Raw genomic sequence first — 14,150 nt, 5'->3', positions numbered from 1 at the left:
TGCCTTGAAGACTCCATAGGAAGCAAAACCTCCTGTTTTTGGCTTGGGAATGGAACTTGTGCCTTTAAGACCTCTCTTGGGAAATCAGCCTGAGCAACATAATTGCAATGAAATTACCCCATATCACACCCACACATTCATTATGAGATTTCTTATTGACACCTTGACAATTTGTTTCAGAAGATGTTATTGCATATTCCTCCCTCTGGAATAGATACAGATGCATATAGACATATGAGCCCACGCATAATGTATATGCATATCACTGTGTTTTTATTATATAATTATACGAGGCTATCAATCAGTTTTCATTTGGAACTCTTTGCATTTATAGTTCAGGAAGTTATTTAAAATCAAGAGGTGGAGAAGAGAGCCTCCTAGAAGATGTACAGAAGAAGGATTGGATGGGGGCAGGCAGCCAGCATGGTTGTGCTATCTGGGAACTGCACCTCCCCAGCCTGCACACATTTCCCTCTTCTTAACTAAGCTGAGTCTTGCTACCAATGGGAGTTCAGTTCTGGAAGCACCCACAGGAAGAGGTTACCAGAGAACAACTTCAAGGGGAATTTCTTCAGGTCACAAAGTGTCACCTTTGACTGTGAAAGCCCTTACATTGGTGCTAGGGAAGGTTTGTGGTGACACTGATCTCATAGAATGGCAAAGGGACAGCTGGATGCCAGCCAGACTCAGATGTTTCCTCGGATCCATGAAGATCAAGTATCATATCTAAGAGAGAAAGGATCCCTAAACCTTCAAGATCAAAACACACAAGAAAATGAGAATATTTGGTCTGCACACTGGAGTATGCTGCAGGGGACTGGGGGGCATCTGTGGGGACTTGGTGGAGGGAAGAGCTGTTTCATTTTCTCTATTATGAAATGCAAAATGAAAAATTAAATACTATATATAAAGAAAGACATATATTGAATTAGTATAAAACATTTCCTAGTTTTAATGAGAAACCTGAGCTTGTTTCCTTCCATGAATGAAATGTTTCAAACCAGGGTGGATGATTGAAATGGTTTTGCACAGTACCGGATTAAGACTTTTTAAAGGATGATCTCTACAAATTCTTGGTAGTCACCCTTGATAAGAAACTTTGCACAAGTGATAAAAAATTTAAAGCCATTTTTTATAACCATTAAATATTCATGGCAGTTGAAATTATATTTAAAGAATTTAATAGCTCTCCCTTTTCTTTCATTGATAAATGTAATACTGAAAGTTTTTGTGATGACACAGTCAGGTTTCCAGCCCAACTGAACTTATTCATGTTAAGAAGTCAGAATAACGAAGGCACTCTAATTTGGGGAATATGGTGTTTGTGTTATTGGAGCATTTTTTCAGTGACTGGCTTGGGTAACTCTGCAAGGGTACAACCACTGTGAACAGAAGAAAGCATATGACAGATGAAGCTCAGTCAGGGTCATTGCTACTCTGCTTGCCATTGAACCTCACTTGGCCTTTCTGCACCTTTTCTCCTTTGATTGTTGTGCTTGGGGGTTCCCATGGCACTCCTTGGTATTTGAGCTGCTCCAACAGCTCCTCAGATTCCCTGTCTCTATGATGGTGATGGTGACCAGTGGGGCTCGAAGCTGGCTCACAGGTGTCTGGTGATTGAGTATCTCCTGCTCATTGAAGCTCTGGAGAACAGCACAGGTCAGGTACCACTTGTCAGGCTCACTGTAGAGGGGACCATAGAATATGTCATTGGACCTTATCCACTTTGAGTGGCCTTTTGCAGGGGGTTAGTACCAGGAATTGAACTCAGGGGCACTGGACCACGGAGCCATATCTCCAGCCCTATTTTGTATTTTATTTAGAGACAGGGAGGGTCTCACTGAGTTGCATAGCACCACACTTTTGCTGAGGCTGGCTTGGAACTCACGATCCTCCTGTCTCAGTCTCCCGAGTCGCTGGGATGATAGGCATGAGCCACCATGCCCAGCCATGAGTGGCTTTTTGAAGAGCCACAGACAAGATTTCTTGAGGCCACAGGAATCCATCTCCAGGTATTCTGTCTGCCCCAGGCCCTGTCCCAGTGTCCTAAAACTGAAAGGGTCAGAGACCACATCACTGTAATTTACTTGTGGCACACTGGTTGAGAAGCACAGATAGACAAGTTCCTTCTTTCTGCACTTCATTTTCTCAGCAACGATTTCACTGGTTACTTCCACATGAGGAAGCTATTCATGAAGCAGAAAATCAGACATGGTTGAAAGTGCTCTTGATTCTTGACTGGAGGATGCTGGGCAGGGAGGAATCTATGTTGAGTTGTGTTAAAAGAAAGAAAGTTAAGGGCATCATATCCCTTGGCCCCTTTCTGAGATACACAAAACATAGCACCCAGCAAGCAGGGGAGTTGTGTCTGGAGATACCAGAAAGCAGGCTATGATATCCCTGAAAGCATAGAAACAGAGGGTTCAGGGGATGATGTGGGAAGTCAGTTGCCCATCATCGTATGTCCTGTTTATTGACAGTTAGGTGCCAGGTGGTGGGATATGTGTTTATGTTTATTAACTAATGTAATTGTGACAACCCCAATAAGCTGAGAACCATAGTCCCACTTTAGAGATGTAAATGATGAGGCTTACAAAGGTTATTTAAACTGACCAAGGTCATAGGGCTGTTAGATGGCAAAGCCAAGACTCCAGGCTGTGGACAAGACCCCCCAAGGGAAGGATGAAAGCAGTTCCTGTAGTCACCATATCCTCGCTCCTTGGAGGCCTTACTTCATTCTGTGTGCTGTGTTCTTCATGGGTATTTAAGAGGAGAAGATATTGTCCTTGACCTTTTTTTAACTTTATTTTTTAAGATTTTTATTTATTTTAGTTTTTCACATGACATAGAATAAGTATAACTTGTTCCAATTAGGATCCCATTATTGTGGTTGTACATGATGTGGAGTTACATTGGTCGTGTATTTATATGAGGATATGTCCTTGACTTCAACACACTCAAACTAGAGATGTAAGATCTAAAGAGACCTCGTGAAAGAGTCACAGTAGCCCGGACTCGCTAACTGTTCCTTTACAAGATTTTTTCCTCACTCTTCTGCCTCCTCTCACACCACCATCCTGTTTATAAAGGCTAAAATATGGTTAAACATCCAGGGTCACTGTCAGCTGGCTCTAGACCGAAGCCTGGAAGAGAATCTAGCACGCAGAAGATGCTCATCTGATATTTGTTCAGTGAATGGCTGGCTGGCTGACTGGGTGGCTGCCTCTTCCCTCACCCCTCTGCACAGCCCGTGATCTCACAACAGCCCTTAACCACCCTGCACATCCCACATCTAGGTTCACACTTGGCTACTTTCTGGTGTATTTTCCAACATGTGTCCTCATAGTTAAGTTCTAGCTGTATGCAAAGCCCAGCTTCAGCCCATCTCCTGCCTAATCCCAGCTAACTAATGCGACCCACAGAGACCTGCTTGCCTTGAGCTCTGAGTGTCTGGGCCCTTGGGCAGCCCAGAATTCACAGTGATTTGTGCAGCATTTGAAAATCTAAATGTTTTCTTGTCCTGGCTGGAGAGTGAGCACTGAAGTATATAGCTCATGTCACTGGAAGAGACCATTACTTGTTCATTCCTGCATACTGCTTTGCATATAGTAGGTGCTCAATTCGTACTATGTGAATGACTGATAGGCACCAGCATGCACATAGTAAACAATTCATAATGATGCTGTCTCATAAAATCCATCAAAAATAATGACGTTCAGTACCAATTTTCCATGCTGCCTTCTGGGAATACCAACAACTTCTCAGAACAGAGAATGCTTGAATTATGACTGAAAAAATGTGCGTATGTCCTCTTGCCCTAGTTAATTGAGTAGTCAGTTAAATATCTAGTACTTAATAATTAAATATAGTATTAAATGCTCAATAAATATAGTATTAAAGTCTCATTAGCATTAAAAAAAAGAAAACCTTTACCAGCCCATCCAACATTGATAGTTGGTCCACAGGTGTTTCTCTTTAAAGGGAGGTTTCTAAAAGCATGACCTATTTTTGCTCAGAGTAAGCCCTCCCTACCCTCACTCTCCCTGGAAAAGACTTTGCTGACCAGGGAGTGGACACTGTGACAGGGCCAGGAAGGAGACTGTTAGCAGCCAAGTTAGGGCTCTCAGTACCTCAGCCTGAAGTTCAGAGACCCAGTTTGCTTGGGCGCCTGTTTTTTTTTTTTTTTTTCTTAATGTAAGTTTGTGATTGACTTGTGATGCGTACTGGCACTTTTAAGAGATTCAAATAAAACACAGTGAGAGTTCAGAACAAATGTAAATGGCCTCCAAGAAAAGGGAGGAGAAAAAAAAACGAGGATAATTTTTTTTAATGGCTGTAAGATGTGGGAAGGATAGATCATGAGTTCTCTGCATGGGGCCCTCGTCTGATCTCAATCCAGTATTGTAATTTAGACATAACTTTTTATTTAATTTCTGACTGAGAAAGGGAAATTAGAAAACAGCATTATCTCAGCTGCTTCGTTATAATGAACAATATTTTACAGCACCAGCCCTGGAGTTACCTTCGGAACTTCTTTATGAGGCTCATGTTGACTCCCGTGGCAGGAGACGGGAGTCCTCCCGCACACTGGTTGCTTCAGGAGCAAAACCTAAGTATGTTTTTTAATTAGAAGCTGGTTGAAGGCTCAGGCAGCCCCCCCCTCCGTTTGCAGGTAGGAGAAGGGAACAGAAAGATCATGAATCGAAGTGCCAGAAGACACTCAAGCCTGGGTGGAGCTGCTCTGTGCTTCTTCACATGTAAGTAACAGTTCCCTTTTAATCTCCCAACCCTGCTTATTTATTTAATTTTTAAATCGGGGGATTTATCCAATCTGTAATTAACCCTTACATCTGGCCAGAGCCACAGTGCCTTCTGGCCCTGCCCCTCCCTGCTCATGGCCACTAAATACATAATGGTCTGATAAATATTTAAGCAGTGATGAGGGAGATAATGCAAGGGATCCATTAGGGCCGCCTGCCTGGGCTGGCACTAGGGACATCAGTGGTGCTAAAGTGGATGGAGTAAGTGCTAAAATCCCAGGCTGAGCAGCAGGCTCACTGACCGCAGTGGGCCCTCAGTGCCAAGCCCCACTGTGGGGAGGCGGGACATTTGAGGCCCAGGGAGTCTGCTGTCCCTCTTGGCCCTCCCTGAGTGCTTGCCCCTGCCCCATGGGTCAGCCCACTGCTGAGTACAAGGGGTCTGGGCCCACATTCTAGATGGGGGATGGTGGGGAGCAAAGCTCCCTTGGTGAAGAGAACTAGCATGTCCATCCTGCAGCTGCAGGGGATTCCAGAATAGTCCATTGCTCACCTCTATGGCCAGGTTAGCCACAAGCCCCAGTTTGCACAGAACAGCCCCAGGTTCTGCTATTTGTCCAGCATGATTAACAGTGACTTTCAAGTGTCACTATTAAAGTGACTTTCAGTTTAGACAAAAAATTGTATGGTCATCCCACCCATGAAGTTTGAATAAAATTCTTCTGAATGAGGGCGAAATTGCATGGGAGACAGGAAATTACAGTAGCAACTCTCCTCACATAATAGATTTCAGACACAGTCATAGGTAGGGATTTTAAAATTCTACTACAGAGCTGGGTGCTGGGTCTCATGTCTGTAAATCCCAGCAACTTGGGAGGCTGAGGCAGGAGGATCACAATTTCAGCCCAGCTTCGGCAATTTAGTGAGACCCTGTCTCCAAATAAAATAAAAGGAATTGGGGGGAGTAGCTTATTAGTAAAGGGCTCCTGTATTCAATCCCTAGTTTTGGGGGGAAAATCCTAATGCAGAAGCCCCTCATCCCCCCACACACAAACACATGCACAGATGTGCATATGCACATACACAGTGTGTTAGTTACCTTCCTGTCACTCTAACAGGTACCTGAAATAATCAACTTTTGAGGGAGAGGGTACCAGAGATTGAACTCAGGGGTACTCGACCACCGAGCCACATCCCCAGCCATATTTTGTATTTTTTATTTAGAGACAGGATCTCACTGAGTTGCTTAGCACCTCACTTTTGCTGAGGCTGGCTTTGAACTCATAATCCTCCTGCCTCAGATTCCTGAGCTGCTGTTATTCCAGGCATGCGTCCCCATGCCTGGCAAGATGATCAACTTTTAAAGAGAAAAGATTGTGGGCTGGGGATGTAGCTCAGTGTTAGAAGACTTGCCTATCATGCATGAGACTCTGGGTTCAATCCCCAGCGTTGCAATAATAATAATAAAGAGAAAAGGTCTATTCTGACTCTGAGTTTTGAAGGTTTCTGTCCAGGATGGGTTGCCCCTATTGCTTTGGGCCAGTGGCAGCACCTTATGATGGCAGCACATGGCAGAGCAAACCACTCACCTCATGGCTGGGAAGTAAAAATGGAGGAAGAGGAAGGAGCTGGAATCCCTTCGAGGACATACCCCCAAAGACCTGAAGACCTCCTACCAGGCTCCACCTCCCAAAGACTCCACTACCTCCCAATATACCAGGCTGGAGACCACACCTCTACCACAGGAACCTTTAGGGGCCCCTTAAGCACCAAACTATACCATGCAAAATCTCCCCTCTTGGCTTCTAGGAACATCTTGCCCTTCACCTGCACATCCCTCTTAGATACCTGCCATCTCACTGTTGATTCTGATGTCAACAAGTGTGCCTGATCATCATGGGCTCCTTCAGGGTCTAATCTGGGTCTGATCTACTGTGGCATCCACCATAGTCCCCAGCTCCATGTTGAGTACGTGTGTGGAATGAATGAGTTAGTTTATCTTTTTATTTTTGTTTATTTATTTATTTTTGTTACTGGGAATTGAATCCAGGGTTACTTTACCACTGAGCTACCTTCTCTTTTTTTCATTTTCTACTTTGAGATAGGGCCTCACTAAGTTGTTAAGGGTCTTGCCCAATTGTTGAGGCTGGTTGAACTTGCAGTTCTTCTGCCCCATTATCCCAAGTTGCTGGGATTACAGGTGTAAACCACTGCCTCTGGCTGATCTTAGTGATTGTGATTATGTTACATCTTTCCTATTATCAGAAGATCTTTGACTTCAGCAAATAGTATTCCACAGTTTTGTGACTTTATCTCTACTAGCCTTCTCATAACTATCACCTTTTTGGAATAAAGAAATGGACAGTAAAAAATCAGGATGGTCCTTATTATCCACTCAATCAATCCTTTCTATTTCTTCCCTTCCATTCATCTGCTCCTTTATTTCTTCATTCACTGAATACTAAAACCTGGGTGAAGCCTGCTCACGGTTTAACCTAGACAACACCCTTCTGAGGCCTCAGTGTCCTCGGAACCACGATAAACTGAATGTTATGTTTCAGAAACATCATCCATGGTCTCTCTCATCGACACAGCTGACATAAATCCACGTGTCTAGTGCTGTCAAGCTCCCAGGAGATAAATCTGGTGACTGAGGAGGGAAAGGGCCTCTGGGGACTTTACACCCTCAAGTCTATTTGTGCATTGACTTTCCCTCCTGCCCCAACTCCACCCCCTTTCCTGGTTGTGCCTAATGCTGGTGAACTCTCCTCCTTTAGGGAGCTGCCCCAGCCTCCAGGGTTATGGACTCCAATGGCCTTGACGTCAGCCCCCTGCCCCACTGTGGTGCCCTTGGAGCTTTTACTCTAGTGCTAGCTGCCTCCAGCACCCCCTCCCTTTGCAGCAGTGATCCTGACAGGGCACACAGGGCTTCGTGCTCTGCTAGCCCTTCAGACATTCACCCAACTGCCAGCAGTGTGGTCACTATTCACACACACACTCAGAAGGATGCGTGGGAACCTGCATGCATACATGTATCAGCAACAGACAGACATTAATACAGGCATAGTGTTTACTAATATTGTCCATAATGGAGGCCCTTTCCTTGTTTGCATGCTTATAAACCTTATGTGTACAAACATTTTATACACATATATGCACATACATGAGCACGTGCACCTCCTGTCTAAACATCATGGAAGACAGATGCACACCCCGTGTGCAGACATCTGCAGGCCTCCATGTGAGGTACTTGACTGCATGCTATGTGGCTACAGAGTACAGATGCACAACCTAAACTCAGGGCTGAACTCCACCTTTCCTCATTTTCTTGCACATTCCTTCCTTCCTTGACTTGTGGCACAGCAAGTGGCTGCTTGTAGGAATTCAGTTTTGTCGCATGCATTCAGAGATGAAGCCCCTGGAATTCAGCATGGAATTTTGTGCCAAAATAAATGTGCTTAATGTGCCTGATATATGTACACATTTGTGTTGGTTGGATAAGTCTGCTAAAACAGAATGCCATTGACTGGTATCCTGTCCCTGCATTCAGGATGTCAGCCTTGCAGGACTTTGTGCTAGTGATAATGGCTCTGGTCCTTTCATGACTGCTTAGTGGGGCACTGGGCTTGGCTAGCAGAGGAGGACACATGGGAGGAGGCAGCAACAGCTTGTGCCCCTGGAGTGACCAGTGCATCCAAGAGAAAAGCACCAGGATTGTAAATAGCCAGGTGTAGGGTCAGTTCTAGTTATTAGCAAAGTGACTGACTGGGGCAAGTTCTAATCAACCTCTCTAAGCCTCAGTGTCCTTGTATATGAAATGGGGGCGAGATGAACTTTCCTCATAGGGTTGTTTTGAAGGTTGCAATTAGCAGACAGCCTGTCACTGCCAGTGCCCTGTGACTGGTAGCTATCATTACTTGATGTGATATTGTTCAAAAATATGCTGTCTGGGCTGGGGATGTGGCTCAAGCGGTAGTGGGCTTGCCTGGCATGCGAGCGGCCCGGGTTCGATCCTCAGCACCACATAACAACAAAGATGTTGTGTCCGCCAATAACTAAAAAAATAATAAATATTAAAATTCTCTTTATCTCCCTCTCTCACTCTCTCTTTAAAAAAAATATGCTGTCTGCACAGGGGGGCTCAGCTCCTTCCAGGGCTGGGAGGAGCCCACAGAAACAGGAGTTGCTTTAGCTTCTTTGCCCTTCTGTCTCCGCTGCTCTTACTCATGCTAATATGGGCCAGTGGGTTCTGGAGGGGCCATCTCTTTTGGTGAAGTTACAATGTCCTTATTGTGGAAATGCCTAAGTTCTCAGAGTATTTCTTTGGGCTGGAGAGCCCCAGTAGAGAGGGATGTCATTGCTGGAAATGATGGTGATTTCTAGGGCTTCCCCCAAAGGCCTCTTCTCTACACAGACGAGCAGGCAAGTTGCTGGTCTTAGGAAAGCCACATGTGTTAGGACAGGTAACCAGGTCTCTTTTGCCATCATTTGTCCTCTTGGGGACTGCAATTTGCCTTAATTTCTTCTCTCTGGGAGAATGTGGTGTAAATTGCCAAGGGAGACTTAGACCAGCTTTGGATGATGGCAGGACACTGGTAACACCAGGGTGAGCACACTTGAACTTGACTAAAAGTCAAGCCAGACACTCAACAGACTGACCAACCAACCAGACAAAAGCAAGATGGAAAGGTGGTGGCATAGGCCGTCCATGCCATGAGGTCAACCTAGGTGTTCCCAAAAGGTGGCACCTGAGCCACCCTGGGGGTGGGAATGTTTGGGTCTCTAAATTCACCATGTGAACCTCTCTGCACTCCTCAGTGTTGCCACTTAAGGCAAAATAAGCATTGCTACTAGCCTTGAAATGGCACAAAAGGTGACAAGGGCTACTCTGAAGGATTTAGAGGGGGAGGGAGAGGAGCAACACCCTCACCCCAACAACTTGTCTTGAAAAATGAGAAATGACAGGGCAGAGAACTAGGGCCTGTGTTCTTGGGCTGCTGATGCTGGGTGTGGCTGTGGCCTGAATGTTTGTATCCCCCCCTCCAAATAACCTTATGTTGAAGTTCTAACTCCAAATATGTGGTACTAAGAGGTCGGGCCTTTAGGAGAAAATGAGATTAGATGAGGTGATTAGCCTGTGTCCCCATGATGGGATTAATGCCCTTGTTAGGAGAAGGGGCCAGCACTTCTCTCTCTGCCAAGTGAAGACATGGAGAGGAGGCACTGTCTGTAAGCCAGGAAGAGGGCCCTTTCCAGGGCCTGATCCTATGGGCAGCCTGATCTTGAACTTCCAGCCTCCAGACTCTGAGTGACGGATGCCTGTTATTGAGGCCAAGCTGTCAATAAATGTTCTGTCACAGCAGCCAGCACCGCCCAAGGAAGGTGTGTGCCCGTGTCAACCACATTAAGCACTAGCCTCCTCCTTGGGCACCAGCCAGACCCTTATCTTTTTCCCACCAGGAGTCCCACAGGGCGGGGCCAGAGCTTTGTCCCAAAGCATTGCTCTGAGCAGAGAGCTTCCCAAAGCTCCAGGCACCTGCATCTGAACAGATGCTGGTACAAAGGCCTCAGTCTCAGCAGTTCTTTCTCTTTTGGTGGGGAGGGCAAAGATTCAGATTCCTATCTTCAGTGGGGATGGGTGGGGAGGGTGGTGGGGACTCCCCAGAGCCACATGAAATGGAAGATACTTTGGCTTCTTGGCCAGGATTTGTGACATGGTAGTAACCTGAGCCCTTGACTCTGCAGAGCCATGTTCTTCCTAAGGTAGGTGTGAGGTCTGCATGGTACTTCCTTCCCTGATCAGCTAGAACTCTTTCTTCCATGTGGTTTCTCTGGTGTGGGTGACTGTTCACTAAACAAGGTTCTGGTTGTGCTGGGTCCAGTTTGTGAATTTAATCTGGACCTGAAGATTGGGATAACTGGTTTCCAGACCTGGAGTAATAGAAATCTCTGGATTCCCCAGCTGACTAAGCTGGTTGATTTCTGGAACTCATCTACAAGACTGAAGGCTGGAAAAGAGCCTCCTTCTTATCTTCCTGGAAGCCTTTCAGAGGGTCTGCTCCTACCCTTGCTGCCCAAACCACCTGGCATCACCTCCTCCTGGCCACTTCCAAACAGTCCTCTGCCCTGAATCAGCCTTTAGCTGCAGTGTCCAAATTGACGGAGGTAAGTTTCTGTAGAGAATTTCCATCTGGATCTCTCCCTGGAAAATTCAGAAGTCCTGTGAGGTTGTCCACTTTCATGAGGCTGTAATGGTGATTCCTTCCTGAGGTTAATTATAGTTGATAGGGCAGTGCCTTATCTAAAATGGGAGACATCATAAGTAATAGATTTTCAGACATCAAGAGGAAATGAGAAGTCCCTTAGCAGACTTATACCCTTCCGACAGTCCCTAGTTAGACCCTACTTCCTTCCCAGCACAGAAACCAGTAGTCGCCTCTGTAGCATCTAAGAGAGCTCTATCTCTAGCTCAGTGGCCTGTGTCTCATGACCAAAGCAGAAAAGAGAGAGAGCCAGGACATGTAGGGCCAGTTCTACGTGGTGAGGTCAGAGATTGTAGGTTTTCCTCTTATCTGTATATTGCACCTGGATCAATAAACAGTTTTTTTAATTGTTATTCATTTTACAACTCAATAAAGCTTAATTATGAGAAAGCAGGAAGACAAGCAGAAGCCGTACTCAGGTAATATTGCATTCCTAGCAGCAATTCCTGAGGGGCCCTCACACTTGCATTGCAGCATAGAACAAACCAAATTATGGGGACTATTCAAAATTCATTCTCCCCTGACTTCAGCTTGTCTCAGTAATCTCCTGGCTCCTTCCTTCTGGGCTTGCACAGCCCTGCCTGCCCTTGTATTGTGAAAGTCTTCACACCTTGGGGTGACATTAGTTTTACCTCCAACCCAATCTCATGCAGCCACTTTTCCTGTAGGGATCTTGAACCCATTGCTCTGGACCTCAGTTTGCTCATCTGGAAAACAGGTATCATTAAGCATGCTTTCCCTCCCTCCATGAGTTTTTTCCAAATTAATTAATTCTCTTAATTAATTAATTAACTAAGGTGAGATGCTTAGATGAAAGGTGCACTAAAAGTGCAAATTATTATTTATTCTTAATGAACCCTTATTTGGAGATAATTTACTCTTAATTCTGAAGGGAAACACAGTGGACCCCAGGGGAGAGGAAATGACGAGGTTGGGTTTTTTTGTTTGTTTGGGGGAGGCAGAGGGTGGGGAGGCTATTATATATAGTGATTCCCTAGGTGAGCTAATAGAGAATTGGGCAGCGTCAGTTCCACTGCTCCAGCTGAATTGTTAACCCGGAGACAGGATGGGTTTCAGATCTCATCCCTCTCGGTTTAATAGCAGGGACTCACCAGCATTAGAGAAATGGAGGGAAAGAGAGAGGGGAATAAAGGAGAAAAGAGAGAAGGGGGAGAAAGAGAGATAGATAGAGACACAGGGAAAGAGAGAGAGAGAGAAAGTGTGCTGAAAATCTCAGTGTGTTGTGTTGCTGTGTGGGTGCTCATGGTATGTTGGGGCTGCCAGTTGCTGGGTTGTAGCCCCCTGTGTGCACTCTGAGTTTCCTTCCAGCTCCATCCATACCTGAATTTCCAGCAGGCTTCCTTCCTTCCCTCCCTTCCTCCAAGGACCAGACCTTAGCTCAAGTCTGAGGCTGCCATTCACCTACAGTGCTCCGATCTCCCTGTTCTGCCCTCCATCTGAGACTCCCTGCCTCCTCACTTCGACCATGTCCATAGCCCCTAGTCATCTTCCTCACCCCTTTCTAAACTCAGGGGGAGGACTGGGGAGGAGTGTTAATTATTTCCTTCCTGTGCTTTTGTATAGTTTGACACTCTTTGCAGTGAAGATGTGTGATTTTATTCTTGCTGTCTCCTATCAAGCCGATGAACATGCAGCCAAAAGAAGACACTAATCATGCCAGACAGAACAGGTGGCCTTTTCTTCTCTTTGACCATCCTGATGCTCTGAGGTCACCTGCCTTCTCTTGGAGGTGCTCCTGGGCTGGCCTACAAGAAGAGGAGGGTGGTCAACAGGACCCGAGAGAGGTCGTGTGGTCTGGGTAGGGCAAACCGAAATGCTGATGCCAACTTGGGCCTTCTGATGTCTTTACACAATCTAGGTTTTTGTAAGACAGCAAGTCTCCCTGCAAGACAAAGAGGAGCTGGGCTTTGATAACATGGCATGATGCAGAGTCTACGAAACCATAGAAGATACTCTCTATTAGAAGTAGGCACACAGTCTGCCTTGGTCTCCTGTTAGAACTAACAGATGCGTAGGTGACCATGCTCTACTCGTTACCACTTGCTTGTTGGTACCTTGGGTAAGTTTCTGAATGATTCCATAACTAATTTTTCTTATTTATAAAATGGGGAGATGGTAGCATCTGCTACACAGGGGTGTTGTAAAGATTAACTGAGTTAAAATGGCCCCAGCAGTTATAACATTGGGCAGTACGTGGAATGTGCTCTAGGTATATTAGCTGTTGTAACTGACTGTTCTGATCACAGCTGACAGTTGCCCCCATGTCTGCAGTAAGAGCTCAGGCCTGCTGGTGCATGCTTGGCGAGGCAGCTTATCCTTAGAGTGCCCACACAGGGCACTGAGGGACCTCCTGGGATGAAGCCCTTCCCAGGGCAAGAGTGTGTGTAGGTCCAGGTCTGTCCAAGTGGTGATTCTGTACAAGGTCTACTTTTCAGACCATCCCTGCCTAAGCTGTCCCTAGGGCCCCAGTTTGATTTCTAGAGAGGGTGGGGGCTGCAGAGAAGCAAAGAATGTGCTTAAACTGTAAGATCTGGAGACCAACCCACATTTCTGGAAGAACAGAGAACACCAGCCAGCGTCCCACCTACCTTAGAGCTGGGTGTGTTGCCCAGCCAAGGCTGTGTGGGTCTGAGGAGATGTTCTGGGGCCTGAACCTGAGGTCTGAATGGATGAGAGAGGACAACTAGAGACCAACCTTGCCTGGTGGTGGGGAGATACCCAGGGACTCCTTTGCAAAAATTTGAGGTGGCAACAGTTTCATAGAGTGATGTTATGATTTGATCTTTAATGGTCCCCAAAGCTCATATGTTAGGCAACAACGTAATGTTCAGAGGTGAAATGATTAGATTGTGAAAGCTGTAACCTTATCAGTGGATTAATCCACTTCATGAATTAATGATCTGAATGGACTACTGGGCGGCAACTGTAGGCAAATGGGATGTGACTAGAGGAAGAATGTCACTGGGGAAGTGCCCTTGGATCATATCTGTCCGTGGTCCCATCCTCCCCCTTCTCTACTTCCTAAGTGGTTTTCCTCCACCACACCCTTCTGTCATGACCGTCTGCCTCACCTCAAGCCCAGAGCAATGGCATCAGCCATCTATAGACT

Source organism: Ictidomys tridecemlineatus, chromosome 7, assembly GCF_052094955.1.
Source record: "Ictidomys tridecemlineatus isolate mIctTri1 chromosome 7, mIctTri1.hap1, whole genome shotgun sequence".
NCBI lineage: Eukaryota > Metazoa > Chordata > Mammalia > Rodentia > Sciuridae > Ictidomys > Ictidomys tridecemlineatus.
Note: the sequence above shows the minus strand (reverse complement) of the source record.